The sequence below is a fragment of the Piliocolobus tephrosceles genome, chromosome 11 (assembly GCF_002776525.5).
Source record: "Piliocolobus tephrosceles isolate RC106 chromosome 11, ASM277652v3, whole genome shotgun sequence".
NCBI lineage: Eukaryota > Metazoa > Chordata > Mammalia > Primates > Cercopithecidae > Piliocolobus > Piliocolobus tephrosceles.
Window position 1 is genome coordinate 33,950,531 of NC_045444.1, and position 26,881 is coordinate 33,977,411.

The 26,881-nt window shown below is 35.8% G+C and overlaps 1 non-coding gene across 1 annotated transcript; it reads right to left on the minus strand.

Moving 5' to 3' along the window:
- Positions 1-1,332: 1,332 nt before the first annotated feature.
- On the minus strand, positions 1,333-1,464 carry LOC111546216. Its single transcript, XR_002732693.1, has one exon. It is a non-coding gene; the product is annotated as a small nucleolar RNA SNORA48 (small nucleolar RNA).
- Positions 1,465-26,881: the final 25,417 nt, after the last annotated feature.

The window sequence follows — 26,881 nt, forward strand, 5'->3', positions numbered from 1 at the left end:
ATCAGAGTGTGGCCACCTTGCCCTTGTGCCAACCGCTCGCCTCAGGGACTGGATGTGTAGTTCTCATAGTGCAGTCAAAGTGCCCATCTAACTCTTCAAGCAAAGACTCGTTCATTCTCAGTGCTCTGTGCTTCCAGCTGCTTCAGCATCTTCTCCATGCTCGCTCGGGACCCATCTACCTCTGCCCATGTTTCCATTGGAGCCCATCCAAGCAGCACAGCTGCCACCGGGTATCACAACCCATGTTGTGGACACACGGCCGACCCGGAATCAGTGGAATCAGTGGGCTCACTCACCTCAGGATCGTATTTTTTATGCCAATTGTCAGTTCTAACTCATGTCCAAGGGGAGTTGGTGGGTGAGTGGCGGGTGGCTGGAAAAGCACTCAAGGAATTGTAGACAGTTTCGACATGGCTTTACTCTCTCTCTGGTGCAAGTGAACCATATGTGCAGCGTTAGCAGGGTAATTATACCTTTTACAGACAATAGTGGCTCTGAGCCAAGCATGAGGTCACATAGGTCATCATCTAATGCTCCTCACGTGGTGTGGTGTGTACCTGCACCTCCAACTCACTGAGTTATGCTGCACCAGAAGGCCACCTCAGCCTACTCCTGACTGAAGCGCAGCCATTTCCCTCACAGTTATGTAAATACCTTGATTTAAAAATAGTTTATTGCTAACAACAACAACAAAAAAGCTACTGATCACCTAAGCCTTCAGCGAGTAATAGTATTTTTGCTAGTGAAGGGTTTAGCCTCAATGTCGACATCTGCTGACTGGTCAGGGTAATAGTTGCTGAATGTTGGGTTGTCTGTGACAATTCTTTAAAATAAGACAATGAAGTTTGCCACGTTGGTCGACTCTTCCTTTCATGTAAGATTTCTTTAGCATATGATGCTGTTTGATAGAATTTTACCCACAGTAGAACAACTTTCAAAACTGGAATCAATTCTCTCAAACCTTGCTGCTCTTTTATCTACTAAGTGTCTGTAATATTCTAAATCTTTTGTTATCATTTCAACAATGTTCACAGCATCTTCACCAAGAGTAGATTCCTCCTCCAGAAGCCACTTACTTTCTAAGCCATAAGAAGCAGCTGCTCATCTGTTCAAGTTTTATCATGACATTGTAGCAATTCAGTAACATCTGCAGGCTCCACTTCTAATTAGAGATCTCTTGCTCTTTCCACAACATCTGTGATACTTCCTCCACTGAAGTGTTGAATCCATCAAAGTCATCCATGAGGGTTGGAATTCACTCCTTCCAAATTCTTATTAATGTTGATATTCTGACCTCTTCCCATGAATCAAGAATATTCCTCTCTCCTGTCCCCATATTTTCCACACATAAACCAGGCATGGGTACAGACCAAAGGCCAAGGGATAAACAAGGGATTGCTGTATCTGTGGCTGATATGAGATGGGCACCACCAAGCAGATGCTGCTCTACCCAGGTCAGAGATAATGAATATTCCTAATGGCATCTAGAATGGTAAATCCTTTCCAAAAGGTTTTCTATCTACTTTGCCCAGATGCCTCAAGGAAACACTGTATGGCAGGTGTAGCCTTACAAAATGTATTTCTTAATTAAAAGGACGTTAAAGTTGATGCATTTTCAAGTTGAAAGACTTGATCCATGGGCTACAGAATGGATATTGTGTTGGCAAGCATGAAAACAACATTAATCTCTTTGTACATCTCCATCACAGCTCTTGGATGACTAGGTGCACTGTCAATGAGCAGTAATATTTTGAAAGGAGTATTTTTTTCTCAGCAGTAGGTCTCTCAACAGTGAGCTTAAAATAGTCAGCAAATCATGCTGCAAACAGATGTGCTATCCTCTAGGTTTTGTTATTCCACTTATAGTGCACGGGCAGGGTAGATTTAGCATAATTTTTAAGGACCCTACGCTTTTTGGAATGGTTAGTGACCATTGGCTTCAACCTAAAATCACCAACTGCATTAGCCTGTAGCAAGAGAATCAGTGGGTCCTTTGAAGCTTTGAAGTTGAACATTGACCTCTCCTCTAGCTGTGAAAGTCCTAGATGGCATCTTCTAATAGATAGATGGCTGTTTCATCTACACTGAAAATATGTTGTTTGTTCATCAATGATCTTAGCTAGAGCTTCTAGATAACTTGCTGCAGCTTCTCCATCAGAACTTACTGCTTCACTTCACACTTTTATGTTGTGGAGATGGCTTCTTTCCTTAAATCTCAGGAACCACCTTGCTTTTCTAGGGTCATACTTTTCTTCTGCAGCTTCCTTACCTCTCTCAGCCTTCAGAGAATTGAAGAGAGTTAGGGCCTTGCTCTGGATTAGACTTTGGTTTAAGGAAATGTGACTGGTTTGATTTTCTCCCCAAACCACTAAAACTTTTTATCAGCAAAAAGGCTATTTCACAGCAAAAAGGCTGTTTCGCTTTCTTATTTGTGTATTAACTGAAGTAGCACTTTTAATTTGCTTCAATAACTTTCCTTTACAATCACAACTTGGCTACCTGTTCAGCACAAGAAGCCTAGCTGTCAGCCTGACATGTCTTCCTTACTAAGCTTAATTATTTCTAGCTTTTGATTTGAATTGAGATATGTGATTCTTCCTTTCACCTGAACACTTAAAGGCCATTGAAAGGTTATTACTTGGCCTAGTTTGAATATTGTTGTGACTTAGGGGAGAGGGAGAGAGATGGGGGAACAGCTAGATTCTGGGATAGTCAGAACACACACAACATTTATCGACTGAATTTGCCTTTTTATATGGATATGTGTTATGGCACTCCAAAACAGTTACAGTAGAAACATCCAAGGTCATTGATCACAGATCACTATGTTAGATGTAATAATAATGAAAAAGTTTGAACTATTGCAAGAATTACCAAAATGTGACACAGACACATGAAGTGGGCACATGCTGTGGGAAAAAATGGCACCCATAGACTTGCTGAATGCAGGGTTGTTGCAAACCTTCCATTTGTAAAAAACACAATCGCTGTGAAGAGCAAAAAAAACAAGGTGTGCTTATACATTTATTCCTGCACTGGGGAAATGGGAGATTAAGGAATGTTTACCAGAGGATGACATATAACATTAATCTCTTTTATCATCTAAGGTCAAAAAAAATGTATGTCATACATATTATTCCTATTTGTAGAAGAGGAAGAGACTGAAGTCCAGAAAGGTTATACATTCTATGTAAGGCCATATAATAATAGCATACGTTTATATGACTGTCACTTTACAAGAGCTTTATGTTCATTCATGTAACCCTCACAGCCACCCTATAATACAGATGCTTTTGTCATTTCAGTTATAAAAAAAAAAAAACTGAGCCCTATGGAAATAAATAGAAAGAAGGGGAAAAACTTGAGCCCTGTGGAGTTAAGTGATTTGTCCAAGGTCGTATATGAAAAGACAATGCTGGATTTGAACCAAGGCAGACAGACTGTAGTGTCTATGTGCTTAACAACTATGGCATACACTGTCTCTTCCTCCTAGTTGGTCATTAAGCCTGATTGAAAACTCAGCAGCCAGACTGGAGAACCCATATAGTTAAGTAACAGAATGCCATTGGCAGTTTAGATAGATTGCTTTGACTATAGTAAAAACAATAGACTTAGGTGAGACTGATCTGGAGGTGGGAAGACCAAATAGAGGAAAGCATGGATGCTAGTCTGACCTAAGCTAATTGCAACGAATATCAAGAGATACTTAGCAAATTCAACAATCGACTTCCTGGTTCATGAGCAGAGTGTGATTCAAAGGGAAAGGTCAGGAATCACTCCTTGTTTGACTGACTAGGTGAAAAGTTGATATTTGGGTGGAGAATACAAGAAAGAGACAATTTAGGGGAAAAGTTGATGAGTTTTTTATTCTCCATAAATTTCATATTCTCCATAAATTTCATAGAGTGCTCATATGAAGATATCCAGAAGGCTGTGGAATTTGTGAACTGAGCTCAGAAGAAATACCTGGGCTGAGAAATAGAGAAAAGGACTAATCAGGGAAATGTAGGATTGCTGAGCATTTTTAAAGACACAGTAGAGTTTTTAGATCAAAATATATCGTGGCACAAATGTACACAGTTGTGGTATGTGCATTGGGAGGCAGAGACAGAGAGGGAGATGAAGAGAGGAGGAAACTTCTTGTAAGCCATGAGAGAAGATAAAAGATTATTGATACTTAAAAGTTTATAAGTCTTTCCCTGTTTCCTGCTGAAATTAAGGGCCAATTTTTGGTGCTGTTTTATGTACTGGGAAGGGAGGAAACTTGAAAGAAGCCAATAAAGCTGGAATCACTTACATAAGTAAGTTTGAGGGAGAATATAATCAATCTTGAAAGACCGGAAAAGTGGATGTATTGAAGGAAAAAGTCATATTGGGTGGAGGATAGAGTTTGAGGAATATTTTGGGGTGTGAAATAAGATCCCGGGACAGCTGCCCTGCTGCACAATTAAGGGAGAAGACAAAAGAATCTAATTATCTTTTACTATGCATTAGCAATGGAATCGTACATTAGTGTATCTTCATGAGAGTTCATTAATGATTTAAGTTGTTTTTCATTTTTCAATGCTTTTTACATATAGGCTCCTGTTTTATTTGTTTTTAATCTGAACATAGTTTTATGAGTCTGGCCAAAAGCCATCTTGGCTTTTTATGGGTTACTTCTAATTTCTCTAGCAGTACTCCAGCAACCTATGTATTGAAGAAAGCAGACATTTGCATTTATTTGTAAGAGTTTATAGTTTATGCATTTAGTTTATAACCTAGTGAGATAGAAGGAGTTGATAGTATTGACAAGTAGTGTTCAAGATAATGGAGATATATACATCATTTCAAAGTGCACATGTAGATGTGGACCCTGAAATACCAGAATAAAATTAAGAATTTGAGATAAATATGAAAGATGCAAAATGTTGACGTTGTTGGATGATCAAAAATAGTTTACAGGCTCAGTAGGATGGCTCATACCTGTAATCCCATCACTTTGGGAGGCCTATGTGGTACGATCGCTTAAGTCCAGGAGTTTGAGACCAGCCTGAGCAGCATCGTGAGACCTTGTCTCTACTAAAAAAGGAGAAGAAGAAGAAGAAATAATAATAATAATAATAATAATTTACAGATGAAGAAATTAAGACTGAGAGAGGTTAGGTCTGTTGTGTAAGGTCACACACAACTAGTAATTATAGTAGCTGGTATTCAAACCTGATCAGTCTGGCTTCACCGCATTCTCCTTCTAGTATGCTTTTGAGCTACCTAGAAAAATAGTGGCAGTTTCTGAAATGGAAGACTGTGATTCATGATAGTTGCTAGGCATCGTACCAATCAGAATTCTTAGTTTTAAACAACAGAAGCCAGCTTTGTCTAAAGCAGAAAAGGAATATTTGGTAGTATCATAGAGCCCACAGAATCTTTAGGGGTGCTGGAGAACTAGACTTAAGAAACTAGTAGAAATGAGGAAAGGTAAAGCCCTACCAGTGCCATACCATAGGAAAATTCTGCTTTGAAATCTGCTGCTGATACAGTTTCCACTGGACAATCTTTAACATGCCACTGGGTTCTGCTGCCTTTGGACACTCATTGAAGTTTGCTGTTTCAGTGTGACCGCAGCTTCCATGAGTAATCTCTGATGGTTTTCTACACCTCTGCCTCACTCTCACAAAACTCAAAGTCCTGGGTGAGAGCATTAGTTTGGTTAACAAAGGTAACGTGACTGATGATCAATAACCAAATAACTAGGAAAGGGACTATCCCAGACTTTTAGAGATTTCTCAAAATAAAAAATGTGTTCAGACACTGGGCAGCCATCAATAGACCATCATTTACATATATGTGTGCATGTAAACACACATATTCGATAATTACTTCCCAATGTCCGAGATTTCTCATTAAATTGGTAACAGCATGGTGTTCACATACTTTTCTTTTTAAATTTATGTTTTGCTACCTAAAACATAATGTTTCATGGTCTAAAGGAGGAAAAACACAAGGAAAAGAAAAGAAAAACTTTTAAAATTCCAGTACCTGATGAAAACAACAGCAACATTTTTGTGTATATTCTTCCAGGCTTTGTTCTATTCATAGAAATGAACTCTTTAGCCAAAGTAGGATGATACTACATATTATATTAGGACTATCTTTTTAAAATTCACAATGTATTCTAAATATGTTTCTATGGCAATTTTAGAAGGACATAGTGTTCTGTTCTATGGATGTATCATAATTTGATGAAAAATCACAGATTATTGAACAGTTAGGTTATTTAGTTTTTTGTCATAAACAATGCTTTAATAAAAAATATTTTTCATCCCTTTTCACATTATTGAATTACTTCAGAAAAATAAATTGCTAGAAATGCACTTGCTTCATCAAAAGATAACACATTTTAAAGACTTTTAGTTGTTACCTTCAATTTACTCTTTCAAAACATTATATTCATATATGCATATATATGTACATTTTGCAATATGGATATTACAAGTTTTTGTATTGCTAATTTGATAGATGAAAAGTAGGATTTCATTTCTTTTATTTGTTCAAGTATTTTTGAGACTCTGCTATATGCTTAACACAGACTTCATTTCTGGAGATAGACAAGCTGCTTACTTCTGTGGAGTTTACATTCTAGGGAGTATGTGAGGTGGCAGGCTGGGGAGAAAGAACAAGTTCAGGAAAGAGAAAAAATAAATGCTTAAATAAATTTGAAAAGAAAGGGAAGATTAAGAGGATAATCCAAATGGTGACTTAGGTTAGTGTAGAGAGGGAGAGAAGTGTTTCAAGAAAAGAGGGAAAGCTTCTCTTTTGATTTTAATATCTAAATCAGGCAAAGATAATACAAGAAAGAAAAATTATAGGACAGTCTCACATGGAAACTTCAATGCAGAAACACTAAATAAAATATTGATAAATCAAAGTGAGTTGTTTGTGTTGGTATCTCCTGACCACATGGGCTTTATTTGAGGAATTCAAAAATGGTTCAATGTTTTTCTTTTTTAAAATCTATCAGTGTAATCTAGAACATTGAACAAATTAAAGGAGAAAAACCATATGGTCATCCCAATAGATACATTAAAAGCATTCAATAAAATTGAACAACAATTATAAGAAAAACTCTTAGCACATTAGGAATAGGAGGACAATTTCTTAATATGATAAAAAGGTATTTACAAAAAATAAGGAAAAAATCATTTTAAGAATAGCAAGCATGCCACTTTAAAGTGTGAAAGAAAAGGTTACCTGTTGTCATGCAAACTTTTCAACATTATACTAGAAGTTCTACCAGTGCAGTAAGAAAAAGAGAAATAAGAGAAATAGAAGATTGACTAGCAAGACAGAACTGTTATTTGCACGTTACTATTGCCTATATAGAATTAATAGAAAATGTCTGCAAATATACTAAAAATCACTTTGTAAAATAGTAACTCCCCTATCAATAATCAATTAATGAAAAGAAAAAGCTTACCAGTAATAATAACAAAACCTATAGAATAACAAGGATTAACATAACAGGCACTTACAAACAATTTTTCTGAAGAAAACTATAAAACTTTTCTGAGAGACATTTAAACAAATAGACTGGTAAGACCAACACAATGAAATTCAAATTTCTTCCACATTAGTCTGTAAATGTAATCCTAGGATTTCAGATGTTTTGTTTTGTTGATTAAAAGAAAAGCAGAAGAACAGATACTTATTCAGTGATTACTGCAGGTCACACTCTACGGAGGCTGTTGGGATACAGCAAAGAATGAAACAAGCTTTATCAGGAATCATTGAAGATCTTCTAACATTTACTCTGAATGCCATAAAGAGCAAAAAACATGCAGGAGGTATGAGGCTAATGTTGATTTGGGAGGTGATGAAGGGTGTGAGTAGAAGGAGGAGTTATGCAGGCTTCGACATCTATCCATTTAAAAATGTGTTATAAGGGGTATTGAGACCACAGTAGACAGATAAAAAAAGAATTAAAAAGATAGAAATAGATCTGGGTATAGAGGAAGTTACAATTTGTTTTAAGTGGCATTTCAAATTAAAATAGAGAAAGGATGAATTGTTCAATAGAGTTGTGAAATTTGGGATAAAATGAGTACACTAATCTCACAATTTAGCATCAGCCCAAATAAAGATCAGATGGATTAAAGATGTGTACATTTTTCTAATTTTATTTGTCCTTGTGAAATATTTTGAACATATTAGAAAGTACAAAAAATAATGACATTGGTAACTTTTAATTAAATGACATCGCATTGGTTCTGTTTTCTCTCCCATTTTTTTAAAGATATAATATATTACTGACAAAGCTAAAGCCAATCTCCATTCCTTCCCCTTGCCTCCCTCTCCAGAGGTAACCATTATCCTGAAATCAATGTGTTCATAGTGTTCATATGAATGGATATTTTTATATTTTTACTAAATATACATTATTGTTCAATAATATATAGTGTTCTTTAACTTTTTAAAATGTTATGTTTGTTTGCTTTTATGTGTAAGTCTTTAATCCACCTGGTTTTGTTTTATGTATGACTTGGGGTAGGTATCTAATTTGATTTTTTCCATATGAATTACCTATCCTGCAGAAGAACCAATCCTACTCCCACTGATTCTCATAATACATCTTCTGTTTTATGTATTCCAGGTCTGTCCAGGTCTATATATTCTGGGTTGCTATTGTGAACTATTTTTTTTTTCTTTCTCTCTCTCTCTTTTTTTTTTTTTTTTTTTTTTTTTTTGAGACAGGTTCTAACTTTTTCACCCAGACTGGAGTGCAGTGGTGTGATCTCGTCTCACTTTGACCTCTGCCTTCCAGGCTCAATCAGTTCTCCCATCTTGGCCTCCAGAGTAGCTGGGACCACAGGCATGCACCACCAAGCCCAGCTAGTTTTTGTAAAGCTGTAGTTTCACCATATTGCCCCAGCTGATCACAAACTCTGAGGCTCAAGTGATCTGCCTGCCTTGGCCTTCCAAAGTGCTGGAATCAGCTGGGATGAGTGCACCCTTCCTTCTTTTTTCTTTTGTACAGCCTTGTCTCCCTAAACTGCCCCCAGGCTGGTCTTGAATTCTTAATCTCAGGCGATCCCCCCACCTAGGCCTCCCAAAGTGCTGGGATTACAGGCTTGAACCACAGCATCCCCCTCTCTTTTCTTTCTGTTATACTTTATGTTATCTTTCTATTTATATGAGGTTCTCCTTGTTTTCATTTTTATCGTATATATATTTTTAAAAGCCCATCTTTCTGAACTGTTTTATTAATTTAGTTGGTAGGCTGAGTTTTTATTTTCATATCGATTATTTTATCATTAGTAGTTAATTGTAATTCTAAATCTTTGCCATTATTTATATATAATATCATATTCTTATCTGGTTGTGTTGGCTAATTCTTACAGAATAATGTTAAATAAATATACCATGTACAGTTTCTAATTTGCTAGGAGTATTTTAAATAAAAGTGGATATTGAACATTATCAAATAACTTGAGTCATTTATAGTGATAGTCATTTGGTTTTTGTTTTTTAGCCTATTATTATAATGATATATTTTATTAAATTTCCCAACATAGACATTTCATATTCTCCATTTAAACTCTACTTCATCATGTATTTGGTTTGCTTATTTTTAAAATCTAATATCCATAGAGGTGGGTGGGGATTTCTATTTTTATTTACTTATTTTTATGTATCCTTCATGCCTGGTACAATGCTTGGCATAGAATAGACACTCAGTAAATGTTTACTGAATGAATGAATAAGTGAGATTGGTTTTCAGGTTTTATTTTGTCTTGTCATTGTCATGTTTTGTATAAACTACACTAGTTTGATAAATAAAATTAAAGACTTTCTTTCTCTAAGATCATTGAAAGTATTGAAATATCACTAGAATCATTTGTTGTATTCATCTTTAAAAGGGAGCAGCTTTTGTTGCAGTTGTTCAAGTCTGCCTTTCTGGTTTTTGTTTCATTTATTTGTATTTATCTTTATTCATCTCTTATTTTTTTCTGTTTCTTTAGGTTCATATTTTCCTTCTTTTCAGTTTTCTTGAATTCAATGCTTGGTTTATGTTTTTCAATTTTTTTAATAAACGGGTTTAAAGCTCCAAGTTTTCTTCTCAGATCAATCCAAAAAAGTCTGTAATTTATTATAGATTTCTTCTTTAATAGAGGTATTAAAGGATACACAGGAGATAAACTTTTAAGTCCTTGTATTTCTAGAAAATTTTTATTTTACTTTTGTATTTGAGAACTGCTTTCCCTAGATATGTGAGTTTAAAATCATTTTTCTTACAACTTTTAAGACATTTTTTTCACTTCCTCCAGTGATGTTGATCATATAATTGATATGTGACCTGTTTCTTTCTGGAAGCCTTTAAGATCTCCTTATCTAGTGGTCCAAAATTTTATAGAGATATATCTAGTTCTGAGTTTTTGAGGGTTTTTTGTTGTTGTTTTGTTTTGTTTTTGTTTTTGTTTTTTTAGTGTAGTATACTTGGCATATAAGGACTTTCAGTCTGAAGTCTTAAACCCTTTTTTGTCTCAAAAAATTATCTTCAATTATATCTATGATTATTTTCTCCTCTATATTTCCCTACATATTCTCATTCTGGGATTCCTTTTAGTTGAACATCAACCCTTTAGAATCAATCTTCTTTAACTGTTAACTTTCTCGTATTTTACCCACCTAGTACTTATATTCCACTTATTGAAGATTTTTCTCAACTTAGATTTCCAAATCACTTATTGAATTTAGCAAGCATATATTCAATTTCCAAGACCTCTTTCATATTTGATGCTTATTCTTTCTTTAAGATATCCTCCTCTTGTTCATGGATACAGTGTATTAGAAGTTTTTCAAAGTTATTTTTGTATTTTATAAATATTCTCCCTTTTCTCAGTGGTTGATATCCCGCCCCCCATTTGTTGTCTTTCTTTTTCTCTTCATTGTGGTAGATGTGACTCATGTGTCTGATGCCTGTTTACTTTTTAAATAAAGTAATAGGAAAGCTCAGATCTCTCTGTGTGTGAACAGACTAGTCTTGGATAAGGTATGCATAATGTTAGCCTTATATTTTGCAACCACTAAATATCAAAGCTGATGTCTCTGATAGAGAGCATTGCCTCTCATTCTAGCCATCCTTGTTCTCAGCAAAATTGTGTCAATATTTTGGAGAAGGGACCTCCATTACTTCCTTTCTATTTATTTATTTATTTATTTATTTTTTTTCAGACAGAGTCTAACTCTGTCACCCAGACTGGAGTGCAGTGTCACCATCTTGGCTCACTGCAACCTCAGCCTTCAGGGTTCAAGCGATTCTCCTGCCTTAGCCTCTGGAATAACTGGGATTACAGGCATGCACCACCATACCTGGCTAATTTTTGCGCTTTTAGTAGAGACGGGGTTTCACCATGTTGGCCAGACTGGTCTTGAACTCCTGACCTCAAGCAATCCTCCTGCCTTGACCTTTCAAAGTGCTGGCATTGCAGATGTCAGCCACCATGCTCAGCTGTCTTCTGACTCTCAATTTTTTTTGTTTTCAGCCTCATAGGTCTCTACTAAAGTTCATTGTATTTTGTGTTTCCAGTTTCCCTGCCTTTCTTGGATTCCTACAGCAGGTTGGCCCCTTCCTGACCTTTTTCCCTTCCTCTACTGCTCTTCTTTATCCCTCACCACTCCTTCTGATTTCCTTCTTTCTGAAATTTTTAATTCCGTTTTCCACAAACAGATAGCCCTTTATTCCTTTTCCTTATTGTTTGCTATCGCTTTAAAAATGTATTTATTTACCAGTATTTTAAGGAGATCTTAAGAGAGAAAAGATAGGAACATGAGCTCAGCCTCGTATCTCATATCTCACTCTCATAACAAAGACCCATCTTAAGAGCTTTTGCTGCCTTTATTTTTATTGTTAAAATATGGAGACTGTAATTGCTGTTTCAGTTTCATCTTTGGAGAATGATTTTTAGGCTCTAGGTAATTTTATTTACGTTCTTTATCTTTAGTCAGTTGTTTCTAGTTTTATTACCCTATGATTAGTGGCTGGCCTATAAAATTTTTAATTTTTGGAGTTCAGTGATGTTTTCTTTGTAGTACGGAATATAATCAATTTTGGTAAACATTCTGTGGACATTTGAAGAGAATTACATTCTCTGTTATATACAAGGTTAGGTACATCTGTTATGTTGGTTAATTCTTTAATTTGCTTGTGGACGTTTGATTTGTAAATGACTTTTTGAAAGAAGTTATTTTCCCAAAACAATTATTTCCATCTCTTCATGTTCTCCTTGAATTTCAAATAGCTTTTATTTTGTATTTCAGCACTATGTTATTTCTAGTATAAAAGTTCATAAAGTACATATCCTCATTGTGGATCTATACTTTTTAATCAGTTTAAAATAATCCGTTTTGCCTATATAATACATTTTGCTCTAATTTCCATCGGTATGCTATTGATGTTTCCACTCTGCCTTTTATTATTTCTACTTTTTTAAATTGACAAAGAAAAATTACATATATTTATGGTTTTGAAATATGTATACATTGTGAAATGGCTAAATCAAGCTAGTTAGCATATGTATTACTTCCATTTTTACCATTTTGTGTGATGAGAACACTTAATATCTACTCAGCAATCGTCATTGTGTCACAATACACAATACATTTGTATTAACCACAGTTGCCATATTATGCAATAGGTCCCTTGGACTTATTTTTCCTGTCCAGTTGAAATTCTGTACCCATTGACCAGCATCTCCCCCATCCCCTCCTCCCCTCCAGTCTGTGGTAACCACATTCTATTCTCTGCTACTATGAGTTTGACTTTTTTAGATTCCACATGTAAATAAAATCATGTAGTATTTGTCTTTCTGTACCTAGCTTATTTCACTTAACATAATCCCTCCAGGTTCATCCATGTTTTCACAAGTAACAGGATTTCCTTCATTTTAAGGCTAAGTAGTATTGTCTTATGTGTTCATACACCATGTTTTCTTTACCTATTCAACTGTTGATGGACACTGAGGTTGATTCCATATCTTGGCTATTAGTTGTATAATGCTACAGTGATCATTGGAATGCAGATATATCTTTGAAAGACTTATTTCATTTCCTCTGGATAATACCCACTAGTGGGATCATGTACTAGTTCTGTTTTTAAGTTTTTTGAGGAACTTCCATACTGTTTTCCATAATTGCTCTATTAATTCACATTTCTATTTACAATGTACAAGTGTTCTTATTTCTCTACATCCTTGCCAATACTTATCTGTTTTTTTTTTTTTTTTTTTTTGGTTTTTTTTTTTTTTTTTTGGTAATAGCTATTCTGACAAGTGTGTAGTGATATTTCCTTGCGGCTTTAATTTGCTTTTCTTTGATGATTAGTGATGTTGAGCATTTTTCCATATACTTATTCACCATTTGTATGTCTTCTTTTGAGAAATGTCTATACAGGTCCTTTGTGCACTTTTTAATCAAGTAATTTGTTTGCCTCTTGTTGAGTTCTTTGTGTTCTGTATATATTTTAGATATTAACTCCTTATCAATTGTATGGTTCACATATATTTTCTTCCATTCTATAGATTCTCTCTTCACTCTATTGATTGTTTCTTTTGCTGTACAGAAGTGCTTTTTAGTTTGATATAATTCCATTTATCTATTTTTACTTTTTGTTGTCTGTGCTTTTTGTTTGCATTTGCCTGATATATCTTTATATATCTTTGTATTTTCCTTCAGTTTTAACCTTTGCCTAGAAATTGCTAAGGTGCAAGTATTATAAGCAACGTAAAATTACATTTTGTTTTCTAGACAAGGCTAAAAGTAATATATTCCTAGACAAAGAACGGAATGATCTCACTGTTATTGTGAGAAAAAAAATTCTCATTTTATGCTATTTTTTACACTTCTTTTTAGAAAACATTTCTCTTTCTTTCTTTATTGTCTCATCTCCTACTGAAATCACCTTTGCAAAAATTATGACAATGAGAGAAATCTGACAGAGCTGACTCCATCATGCTTCCAACCTCACAAAATGCCTTTGCTTATTCCTGGGCATCGGTCAAACTGTGCACTAACTCTGGGAGGAATTTAGTTTATAGTTTAACTTTAAAACAAAGATGATTAACAGTCCCTCCCTGAAGCTAACCCCCACTTTGCTTGGGGATTGAAACTGCATTTGTAAAATTAGCAAATTGAACACACAGTTAAAACTATGGTTCAAGAGCCATGTAGCTGGAGGTCACAAGATTTGTAACTCCCTACCTGTTTCTGTATATAACATCATTATGATAAAACTTAAGACTGGTGTTTGAGGTATTTTTCAGACCTTGCATTCTGATGGATGAGCTGGCACCACCTTGACCAGTAACCCCTACCAAGAAACTGACTCAGCAGGTTGTGACGCCCCCACCCTCAGGAATAGAAATAGCTCAAGAATACAGCTTCGACCCCCTGTGATTTCATCCCCAACCCAACCCATCAGCATTCCACATTCTTTAGCCTCCTACACACCAAACTCCTTGAAAAACCCTAGCCACCAAATGCTCCCAGGAGGCAGGCTCGACAATTATCTCCTGTCCTGCCACTGGCCTGCCTTGTGATAATTAAACTCTGTCTTTGCTTCAACACTTCTACTGTTCTCATTATATTGGCATTTTTGGGCAGCAGGGAAGAACCTAGTTGGGCAATAACAATACATGTACTGGAAGGTGAGAATGCTTGGATTTTCCTGTGTCCCTTATTGATATGGGAAGTCCATTTTCATCGTTTGTACTTTTCAATGCCAGATAATACTTCTTTGCTATTTTATTTTTCTCTTCCTTTATTCTGCTATATCCATCAAGTTTTTCTTAATCTTTTTCTATTCTGGTTCTCATTTGGAAGTTTTATATCATATTCTTATTCTACTAGTGCTTCATTTCTCTTTCAGTGTCAAGAGCAAAATTGTCTAATACTTTCCCATGTGTACAGTGAGACATTTAACATGATTTTACTTTCTCCTATTCTTATCCTCACCCCCGACACCACCACACAGACATACCACTTTTTAAAAAAAATTATACTCTAAGTTCTGGGGTACATGTGCAGAACGTGCAGTTTTGTTACATAGGTATACGCATGCCATGGTGGTTTGCTGCACCCATCAACCCGTCACCTACATTAGGTATTTCTCCTAATGCTATCCCTCCCCAGCTCCCCGCCCCCTGACAGGCCCCGGTCACACATCACTTTTTTGTTGAAGTAATCTCAACTTTTAACTTTGGATTAATGTTGCTTATTGTTTTACACTATGTAAATTTTGTTATTTGAACTTAGGCATAACCCGAAATTTTTCTGATTTTCTTGCTAATACTCCTTCATAGTTAAAACATTTTGCATTTCTTAAAGTCCTAATTTTTTAAGAAGGATGGTAAAATTTCTGGGTCCTTACATGACTATGAAATACTTAGTGTCTTTGGAAGTGAACGATAAAGCTAGGCTGGGTTTAGAATTCTGTTATAAAAACATTTTACAGTTAAAAATTAATTGAGTGTTTTTCTTTTTTTTTTTTTTTTGTTGGAGTTTCTCTCTTGTTGCTGAGGCTGGAGTGCAATGGCATGATCTTGGCTCACTGCAACATTCACCTTCTGGATTCAAGCAATTCTCCTGCCTCAGCCTCCCAAGTAGCTGGGATTACAGATGTGTGCCACCACACCTGGCTAATTTTTGTATTTTTACTAGAGATGGCGTTTCACGATGTTAGCCAAACTGGTCTCCAACTCCTCAGGTGTTGACCTCAGGTGATCCACCAGACGTGGCCTCCCAAAGTGTTGGGATTACAGGCGTGAGCCACCGCACCTGGCCTGTTTTCTTACATATGGTTGTGTGAGAGAAATCTGATGTTAATCTGATTTTTTTGTTTTAGATTTTGTGTTTTCTTATGCAACCCATATGATTTTGTTTTCCTTTATTCTTTAAATTCGTTAAATTTATAAGCATCACTAGGTTATTCTAGTGTCTTTTTTGACTGCATTTGAATAAGCCCTCTGAGTATGAAAATTTATATTTTTCTTTATTTCAGGAAAATTCCCAGTATTAGTTCTTGATTATTGCTTCCCCTCCATCCATTATCTTCTCACATTTTTATTACTGGACTCCTGGATTTGTCTCTCTATTAATCAGGGTTCTCCAGAGAAACAAAATTAGTGAGATGTATGTAGAGAGAGGGATTTATTTTAAGGAACTGTCTCACAGGAGTGTGGGGTGGGCAAGTCTAACCTACAGAGCAGGCCAGCAGGCTGGAAATTTCTGCAGGAGGGGATGTGAAAGTCTTGTATCCCAAAGCAGTCTAGGGAGAATTTCTTCTCAGAAGACCTCACTCTTTTCTCTAAAGACCTTCAAGTGATTGGATGAGGCTCATCCACTTTACGAGAGTAATATGCTTTACTCAAAGTCTACTGATTTAAACTTTAATCACATCTAAAAATTACCTTCACAGCAACATCTAGACTGCTGTTTGAGCAAGGAACTGTGTACCATAGCCTAGCTGAGTTGACATATAAAGTTAACCATCACAGCCTGGAAATCACTTTTTTTGGGCCGTTTTTTCTTTATTATCTTAGTATGAGTTCTAGGAGAATTTGTCAAAACAGTCTTCTAAAATCACCTGTTTGTTGCTTACAGCATTTATTGCTTGCTATAAATTTGTTAATTTTTATTTAAAAGTAATATTTTCTGATTTTATACTTTTCATAGTTTCAAAGTTTTCTCATATTTTATTGAAAATTTTTTTTTTTTTTTTTTTTTTTTTTTTTTTTCCTGAGATGGAGTCTCGCTCCCTCACCCAGGCTGGAGTGCAGTGGCCGGATCTCAGCTCACTGCAAGCTCCGCCTCCCGGGTTCACGCCATTCTCCTGCCTCAGCCTCCCGAGTAGCTGGGACTACAGGCGCCCGCCACCTCGCCCGGCTACTTTTTTGTATTTTTAGTAGAGACGGGGTTTCACCGTGTTAGCCAGGATGGTCTCGATCTCCTGACCTCGTGATCCGCCCGTCTCAGCCTCCCAAAGTGCTGGGATTACAGGCTTGAGCCACCGCGCCCAGCCTGAAAAAAATTTTAATTTGAAATGTTTCTTGGATATTTATATTTTTGTTTTGACTATTTTTTAAACCTTGGCCAAGCATGGTGACTCATGCCTGTATTTCCAGCACTTTGGGAGTCCAAGACAGGGGGATCACCTAATGCCAGGAGTTTGAGACTAGCCTAGACACCAAAGCAAGACTCTGTCTCTACCAAAAAACAAAAAAACAAAAAGTTATCCAGATGTGATGGTGCATGCCTGTGGTCCTAGCCACTTGGGAGGCTGAGGCAAGAGAATAGCCTGAGCTTGGGAGTTGGAGGCTGCAGTAAGCTATAATCATGCCACTGCACTCCAACCTAAGTGACAGAGTGAGACCCTATCTAAAATAAATAAATAAAAATAGAATTTTATTTAGAAAAATGTCAAAGCTATAGAATATTTTTAAGCATACTGTAATTAATATTATTCCACTTTTCACTTAATCAATTATCATTTGTCATATTTGGTTTATCTCTCACCATACACATACATCACTTATTTTGCTAAACTATTTAAGAGTAAATTGCCGACCTTATAAACTTTTACTTAAATACTTAAGCATGTATCTCTGAACAAGGCCATTCATTTACATTATTTAAAATAGTTGTGAAATTCAGAAAATTTAACATTGATACAAAATTAATAATAGTCTATGTTTACATTTTTCCAATGATTTCAGTAATGTCTTTTTATAGCAATTTTTTTCTCCAATCTGGGTTCCAGTTGAGAGTTATACATTGCCTTTAGTTATCATGTAAGAGATTTTTTGAAGTAATTTGCTCTTTCTTGACATAAATCTGTTTCAAAAATATTTGATATGACTCCTTAGAATGTGCCTCTTCTTTTTATATATATGATGACTTTTCTTTATTACCTTTAAAGAGCAGTTCTGCATGTTTAGTATCAATATTTCAGAATTTGGGGTAAAAATTCTATTGGTTCTTATTTTAAAAAATTAAACGCAAAGGAGAAGAGAAAGTTTGTATTTTCTCTCATTTTGGTATACTCAGTTGTGGTACTTTTGGCTCTGTGGCTTCGGAGAACAATTGTGTCTCCCTTTCATCAACATCACTCTTAAGTCCAGTTGAGAATACAAAGTGTGTGATCTGGTTCAATGAATAATAATTATTAAGGTAAGGCAAGTAAAGAGCATTTATGAGACATGGTAAGAATTTATGGAAAGTTCAAAGCCTTGAGTCTAAAAATATGAATAATATTTGGGTGATAAGGGAAACATTCCTGATAAGAGTTTAGGATAAATATAGATCATTAAAATTTGGTCTTAGTGTAACACTAGGAAGCATATTGTAGAATTCACTCCTTTATTTAAATTTTACCAGAGAAAATACAAACTTAAATATGTGGCTAATATACATTATGCATATAATACAAACAAATATAAATATATGTATAAATTTTTCAGTTCATCTAAGCTGTCAAATATTTCCTAGAGTTGTTTTTAATATTCTGTAACTTATTTTTTAGAGACAGGGTCTCACTCTGTTGCCCAAGCTAGTCTATTGAACTCTTGGCCTCTAGCAATGTAGTTTTTCGTCTCTACTTTACCTGTAATTACTTAAGCAATGTAGTTTTTTGTGTCTACTTTATCAGTATTATGTGCTGTTTTTCATTCATAATGCCTTCTATTTGTGCCTGTTTCATTTTCTTCATCAGTCCTGCTAGAGATTGGTCTATATTATCATTATTGTCCTCTTTCTTCTTTCTTATATTTACTCTTATTTCTTTTCTCACTTATTTGATTGGGACATAATTGATTAGCTTTTTATCTTTGTTTTTCTAATTTAATAAATGCATTGAGGAAATGCTTTTTATTGTTTTAACTAATTGAACAGTTTTTAATATCAGGTTAATTAAGACATAATTTGCATAAAGTCCAATCACCTTCTTAGTGTATAGTTCTGAGTTTTGGCATGTGTACACATTCATTTAACCACCACCATAGTGAAGACACAGAACCTCCGTCACCCACGAACATTTTCTTGGGTCCCTTTGTAGTAAATCCCTCTCCCAGCTTCAGCCCTTGGCAACCAATGGTTTGTTTTCTGTCCCTGTAGTTTTGCTTTTTCCAGACTGCCATCTAAACATAATTACACCATATGTAGCGTTCGATTCTATCTTCTTTCACTTAATATAATGTATTTGAGGTGCATCCATATTGTTATTATATTGTGATCAGAGGGCTGGTTTATATGATTCTGATTCTTTGGCACTTATTTGGGCTTATTTTGAGGTTTAGTGTGTTATCTGTTTTCATGAATGGTCTGTGTGTGTGTTTGAAAGGGATTCTCTATTTTTTAGTACAGGGTTGTATATATAGCTGATAGAGAGGCTTGTTGATTGTGTTGTTCAAATCTATTTTTACTAACTTTTATCCTTATAATCCATCAGGTTTTGATAGGGTTGTGTATGTGTATGTGAAAATCTCTCACTGTGTCTGTGGATTTTTCCATTTCTTTGGGTAATTTGTATGCTTTTAAGCATATTAAGGCCATCATTTTAAAATCTTCATACATTTTTTAATGCCACTTTTTCTCATTTAATGTTTATTTGCCCTAAATTCTATTTTTTAAATTTATTTGTTTTAGTCAGGGTTCTCCAGAGACAGAACCAGTAGGATATATCTAGAGGTATGTGAAAGGGATTTATTAGGGGAATTGGCTCACTTGATTATGGAGGCAGAGAAGTCCCATGATAGACTGCAAGCTAGAGGACCAGGAAAGCCAATAGATTCGCTCAGTCCAAGTATGAAGGCCTCAGAACCAAAGAAGCTGATAGTGTAATTCTCAGTCTAAGACTGAAGGCCTGAGAGCCCAGTAGGCCACTGGTATCAGTTCTGGAGTTCAAAGGTTGGAGAACCTGGAGTTCTGAAGTCCAAAGTCAGGAGAAGAGTGTCGTGACTCTAGGAGAGAAGTGGTGAAAAATTGCCCTTCCTGCACTTTTTTGTCCCAAGCAATTGGATGTTGCCTACCCACATTGAGGGTGCGTATTTTCCACCCACTCCACCAACCACATGCCAGTCTCCACTGGGAACACCATCACAGACACACTGGGGCAACCTAGTCATCCTAATCAAAAGTGAAGCCATCAAGTTGTTGTAGCTCACACCTGTAATCCCAACATTGGAAGGCAAGCAGGGAGGATCACTTGAGGCCAGAAGTTCAAAACCAACCTGGGCAACATAGTGAGATCCTATTTCTAAAAAATGGGAAAAGTTATCTGGGTGTGGTGGCACGAGCCTACAGTCTTAGCTACTAGGGAGGTCGAGTCGGGAGGATCGTTTAAGCACAGCAGTTCGAGGGTGCAGTGAGCTATGGTTGTACAACTGCACTATAGCCTGGGCAATAAGCAAGACCCTGTCTATAACAAATAAAAATAAAGCAAAATAAAGCAAAACCATCTGAATTTCTCATTCAGCAGAAAAAGGTCAGGCACTGTGCCTACTGAAACATTGAGAGTAATTAATAGTTTACCAGCTGTCTGAGTATCCCTTCCTCCAGTCAAGATGACACCCACAATCCACTATCACAGTATTGCTTTGCTACTTTTCTTTTGGCTGGTATTTGCTTGGAATATCATTTCCATTCTTCTTTATTTTCATTTAGCTCTAGATGTATCTCATCTGAACATCATAAAGCTGGATTTATTTTTCTAATTCCATTCTGATAGTATTTTTCCTTTAAGAAGTTAATTTAATTTATTATAGTTACACATTTGGACTCTTTCTTTTTTAAGACATGAGATGTCTCTGTGTTGGACAGGTGAAGTGCAGTGGCTATTCACAGGTGCAGTCATAGTGTACTGCAGCCTCAAACTTCGTGGGCTCAAGTGATCCTCCTGCCTCAACCTCCCCAGTAGCGGGGACTAGAGGCACATACCACCACATCTGGCTTTAGGCTCATTTTAACCATTTTATTGTGGTTTTGTTTAGTTAATTTTTCTTCACTTTTTTCCTTCTTTCATGACATCTGTTGAACTGATATTTCTCTGGGTTGCTTCTGCTTTTTTCTTTTTTCTCATTTCCTAGTTTGGAAACTACAGATTTGTATTTCTATTCTTTTAAAAACTAACTGCAAAAAAAAAAGAAAGAAAAAAAATTAACCACCAATTTTAATATACATGTGGACTATATTATATTTCTCAGAGTCTAAAATCATTTACTGTATCCTTTAGTTAAACAATCCTTGCACGTTTTATCTGCTGTCTTTCTTTACAGGTTTTCTAGAACTTAATTCACCTTTGTATTTTGTGGACTTTATTTTAAAAGGGACAGTAGTTTGATTTCCATCCTCACAGTTACTTCTTATGTCCCTTGCCTTCCCTCAATGTTCAGTTTTCTTTTTCTCTGCTTTTTGTTTCATTTTTCTCAAGGTGGGTATCTCACTCTGTCACCCAGGCTGAAGTGCAGTGGCACGATCACAGCTCACTGCAGCCTTGATCACCCATCCTTCCACCTCAGCCTCCCGAGTAGCTGGGACTTCAGGTGCGCACTTCCTGCCCAGCTTATTTCTGTATTTTTGGTAGAGAGGGGTTTTGCCATGTTGCCCAGGCTGGCCTCAACCTCCTGCACTCAATCCACCCATCTCAGCCTCCCAAAGTGCTGGATTTACAAGCATGAGCCACCACGCCTGGCCTAAAATTGTTTTCTTGCTGTGAAAAGTAGTTATTTCGGCAAGCACATGTAGCAGGTAAACTACTTTTTGTAGTTCTGAAAAGACCTTTATTTTGGCCTCTCTAATTAATGGTAATTTAGCTAATTTTAAGTGTTTAGGCTACAGTTACTTTTACCTCAGCAATTTGAAGATCAGACTCTAATATCTTTCAGTATCTTTTGAGAGAAAAGAAATCTCCCATTTAACTATTGTTACCTTACAGATCATCTTTTTCTCTCGGATAGCATTAAGACTTCTTATTAACCTTGATTTTGTACTTGCTCTGTGGTGGATTGAGGTGTGGATATATTTTTATGGATGTTATCTTCTCTGGATTTGATGATAATGATGCTTTTAATCTAAGGTATTCGACTGACCTTTAGTACTAGGGATATCTTAGATATTATCTGTGCAAACATTCTTATCTACCACGGCTTCTATATTCTATTTCTAAAATTTGTTCTGTGTTAAGGCTTGTATCCTCCATGACTTTTAACACTGTTTCAGTTTTCATCTCTCTGTATCTCTGTATCACATTCTCACTGAATTGCTCAATCCTGTTTTCCAGTTTACTAGGTGCCTTTTCTACTATATCCTTTTCTAATATGTCCTCTCTACTAGGATTTTTCTTTTTCAAATAATAAATTTCAATTTCCAAGAATTTTTGTCATTTTTTGGGTACATCAATTCTTATATTTTCTTTTGATTTTGTTTTCAAAATTTGTTATTCTTTTTTAAGATATTTCTTCCTTGACTTCTGTATGAATCGTCAACTCTTATTTTTATGTTTTATTTTGATTGCTCTGTAAATATATTTCCTCATGCATTTTTTTAAAAAATTCATGCTCTTTCAATTGTGTTTGTTGACTTTCTTAGCTTTAGTTTTCCTCAAGTGCTTTGGAAATCATTTTGCAGGTTCATCCTGACAGTGACTTTTTTTCTCTCTATCTCTATCTCCTTCTGTTTATCCCAATCACTGAGTCAGTGGGCGGGATTGGCTTAAGTTTTAGGAGCTAGGATTTGTCTGCCTCCTCTGTCTTCCTGGTTTTATATAATGGTTTATCTCCAAAAGCTTTTTTCAGCTTCTTTTCACAGTTTGGGGAATCACATCTTAGTGCCATTATTATGCACTGAGACTTGCTCAAGTCTTTTGCCAGGTGGTTCTTTTTAATCTCCACTAACATGCAATATTAACCCTTGGTGCATCTAACTGCTACTAGACCTGGAGCTTAACTATTCTATAATGTCAGCCTTGCATACTACTTTGTGTTCTGTTACACAGTGACTTTTATTTTTAGTCCAGCAGCATCTTGATTTTTTTCTTTGCTATATCTCTTATACTTTATTCTGTTATACTTTGTCAATAATATATCTTATACTTTATCTGTAATTGCTGAGTACTGTTTTAAATAGAGAAGTCTCTAAAGTGTCTATTGCCAGTACCATCTTGACCAGGAATCCTGTGAAAACAGTTTGCACATACGTATTTGGAAATTAGGATATGACCTAATTTCTTTGGCATATATATGATTCATTCTATTTATCTGTTTAATGCATAGATATGCTACAGCAAAACAAGAATAAGAATACCAATTCATGTTCTCAGGGCATGACTTCCAGACTCAAATTGGGTGGATTCAAATCCTGTTATTGATATTTGCTTCCTGCATGACTCATCTTTTCAATACCTTTGTTTCCTCATCTGTATTTATGACATATCTACTTCATAGACATCTTGAAAGGATTAAATGAAATCTCAAAAACTCATGTTGTTCAAGGTTAAAAAATATGTATATATATAATGTGTGTGTATATATATGTATAATTAGCATAGCAGTGTGAACCCTCAATGAATGTTAGCCATTATTTGTACAGTGGAGTTGCGTGATATACATGTTTAATGTATAAATTCACTTATAGCCATTCTCTTTTGTAAAATACATGTAGCATATTTTAGACATATAATTACTATATATGATATATTAATTTGTACTTTAAAATGAAATATTATCAAGGTTGTTAAACCTCCCCTACACTGTATTTCTGTACTTTCTGGGTCATTTAAATGATCCTCAAAAGTAACTTTAACTATGGGATATTTTTTCCATATAGACTGACTTTTAAGACTTAAACCACTGTCCCCCCCCCCCATCAGATGCAATTATTAGTTGTCTCTATACTAGTCAGCGTATTTTTATGTCAGGCAATGGCAATTATATAAAGCTGTACAGTACTGAAAAATCATTTGGGCTCAAAATCAGAAGATCTAGGTTCAAGTCCAGCCTCTTCCATTATCCAGTCACCTCACCTTTCTGGATGTCAGTTTCTTCACTTATGAAACAGAGATGATAACACCCACACATCAGAGTGTTTGTAAAGATTAAATGCAATAAGGTGTGAGAATGCAATCTAAATCACTAGATATGTAGCTATGATTGCATGTCTTTGTTACAGCAGCTTCCTTCCATATTTACATAGTCTTATGGAAAGTAGGTAACCCTGAGCCTGGAAAGTTATTGGATCTCCAATCCATCGTGGACTTTTTGCAGTAAGGAAAAACTCTCAGTGAGAGTTTTATGAATAATGATTCTTTGGGGATGGGAGTGAAGTAGATATACATTATCTGGTATTTGTATTTGACAGCTTTAACTGCTAAGACCAAAGTATTAGAATCCTTTGCTCTTTCAGCCACAGCATACAATATTTAGCTTTTAGCATTTGGAAGCAGAAATAGGAAACCTAATTTTAGTCCTGAGGTAGGTAGAGCAGGCATTTCCTTTCCTATTCAGATAAAATTATTTCATACCTGTAGTGGAATATGCCGAACAATTCTAAGAACTAAGCCATTTGTCCTTCACTGATGGCCCTATTTTAAGTCACAAGAAATGTGCTGTCCACCAAAGTCCCCAATACAGTTTTCTCCTCCTCCTTCACACACAAATATAGCCAAAAGTACTCTAAATGAATCATATCTATGCTTCCTAGAGCAGTGCAAAGGTTAAAGTAAAATTTCTGCTTCTGGGAGCCCAGAAAAAGGTTAGCACACGAACATAGCCACACTCAGCTGCTTTATAAACCCTTTCTTTCTTAACTATCTTCCTAACTTGCCACATTTGGTTCAAAAATCAAAACAATATTAGAAGGTATACACTGTGTATCCTGCTTTTACCCCATTCGGCCCCCACTACCACCCACTTCTGGTCACTGTTATCACTAGTTTCTTTTGTACTCTTCTGATGTTTGTTTATATAAACACAAATATAACAATATAGATCCAGATGTATTTGCTCTCTTCTTACACAAATGGTAGCATACTATATATACTATTTTGTCCTTGCTTTTTTTACTGAATAATTTATATTGGAGTTTCGGGGATTAAATCTCCACACATGGAGAGCTTCTTCATTTCTCTTTAGAGTTGCATCTTGTTACATTAGAAGTATATGCCATTGCTTATTTAACCAACCCCTCATAAAGGAACACTTTTTTTTTCAATCTTTTGCTGATGTAAAACCAGCACAGTAAATAACCTTAAATATTGTCATTTTGTATATACACAGGATATCTCTAAGGTACATTTCCAAAGGTATGATTACTGAGTCAAAGAGTGAATACATTTTTTAAGAATTTTCTATTACTTCAATCACCTCAAAACAACAGATAATAAGGGCATCAGGGAAGGAACCTGGTGGCTGTGTTGTGCAGGCAGACTTGCCTTTGATCTGGGTTTCATCCTTGACTTGGTCGTGGCTTTGGGCAAGTTACCTCCCCTTTCATGGAGCCTTGGTATCACCCTCTATCGAAAGTGGGGGCTGATCCCTATCTCAATGGAGTAATTATAAAATTAGAGGAGATAATGGATGGGTCTTGTCTGTACTGCCACCTTTAAGATGCTGGGATTATTAACCAAAAAATGGCTACAAACCTGATGCCAGGCTCACTTGCTTTTTTTTCTTTCTTTTTTGTTTTTAAATTATCAGATTGTAAAATGACTTTTTCTTTCTTTTGATGTACTATTCTATCAATTTTAATATATACATAGATTTGTGTAACTACTCAGAATCAGAATACAAAATAGTAAATGCATTGTTAATTTGGATAGATACGGGCTAGTTGCTCTCCATAAAGGTTGTCTACCCACACTGCACTCTCCCCAACAATATATGAGTGACTTTTTCCTCACAGCCTTGGCAAATGATAGAGTGGGTTATTTGTTTGCTGTCTGCTATTATAGCCTTCCCCATGCAGAAACATAGCAGCAGACTAGGGCCACAGCAGCTGTCTAGTCCTTCTTCCCTTGATTAAAGTTGCTTAAGCCACAAATCTGAAGCTTAAAAAGAAAAATAAATACTAAACAGAGGCCTCATATTTTAATCACATTTCAAAGCAGCTACTTTCCCCATCTGCTCTTCAAACAGACAGCTTAGTTCACAACCCTCTGTTATTCTGAATAACTGAAGGATAACTGAAAGAGAGTGGAAAAAGTCATCTCAATGACAGTTGTATACCTTTGACATGGTAACTGTTCTTGTTCACAAGTCCCAGTGCACATACAACCTCTTTTTTCTCATCTGCCTCCTACCTAATGTCAACACATTAGAAATGAAAGCTGATTCAGATCTTATCGTGTTGAATTTTGTAAACATACTAAAAGAAAGAATGATATTAATAGAATTGACGTGAGAAAATTGGACTAAACTGTTTGAAACATCTACTTTCTTTGTTGTAGATGTAAATTAACCAAACTTAACCAAAATATTAGATTTACAAATCTCTGGCTTACAGGCCAGATTCAGCCAACAGGCTTGTATCGCTGGCCTCACATAATCTTTAAAAATTAGGAAATATTACATTAAAATCCAGATTTTCCTGAATAATGAGAATATCTGAGAATAATATGCCCATATTATCACATCACCACTGTTAGTTGGGGCATACACTCTAATTCACCACATTTTTTTTTTTTAAATAGAGACAAGCTGTCACCATGTTGCCTAGGCTGGTCTGGAACTCCTGAGCTCAAGCCATCCGCCCACCTCAGCCTCCCAAAGTGCTGGGATTACAGGTGTGAGCCACTGTGCCTGGCTTCCAATTCATTACATTTTTATACATGATCACTTTATTCATTTTTTTCTACTTATTC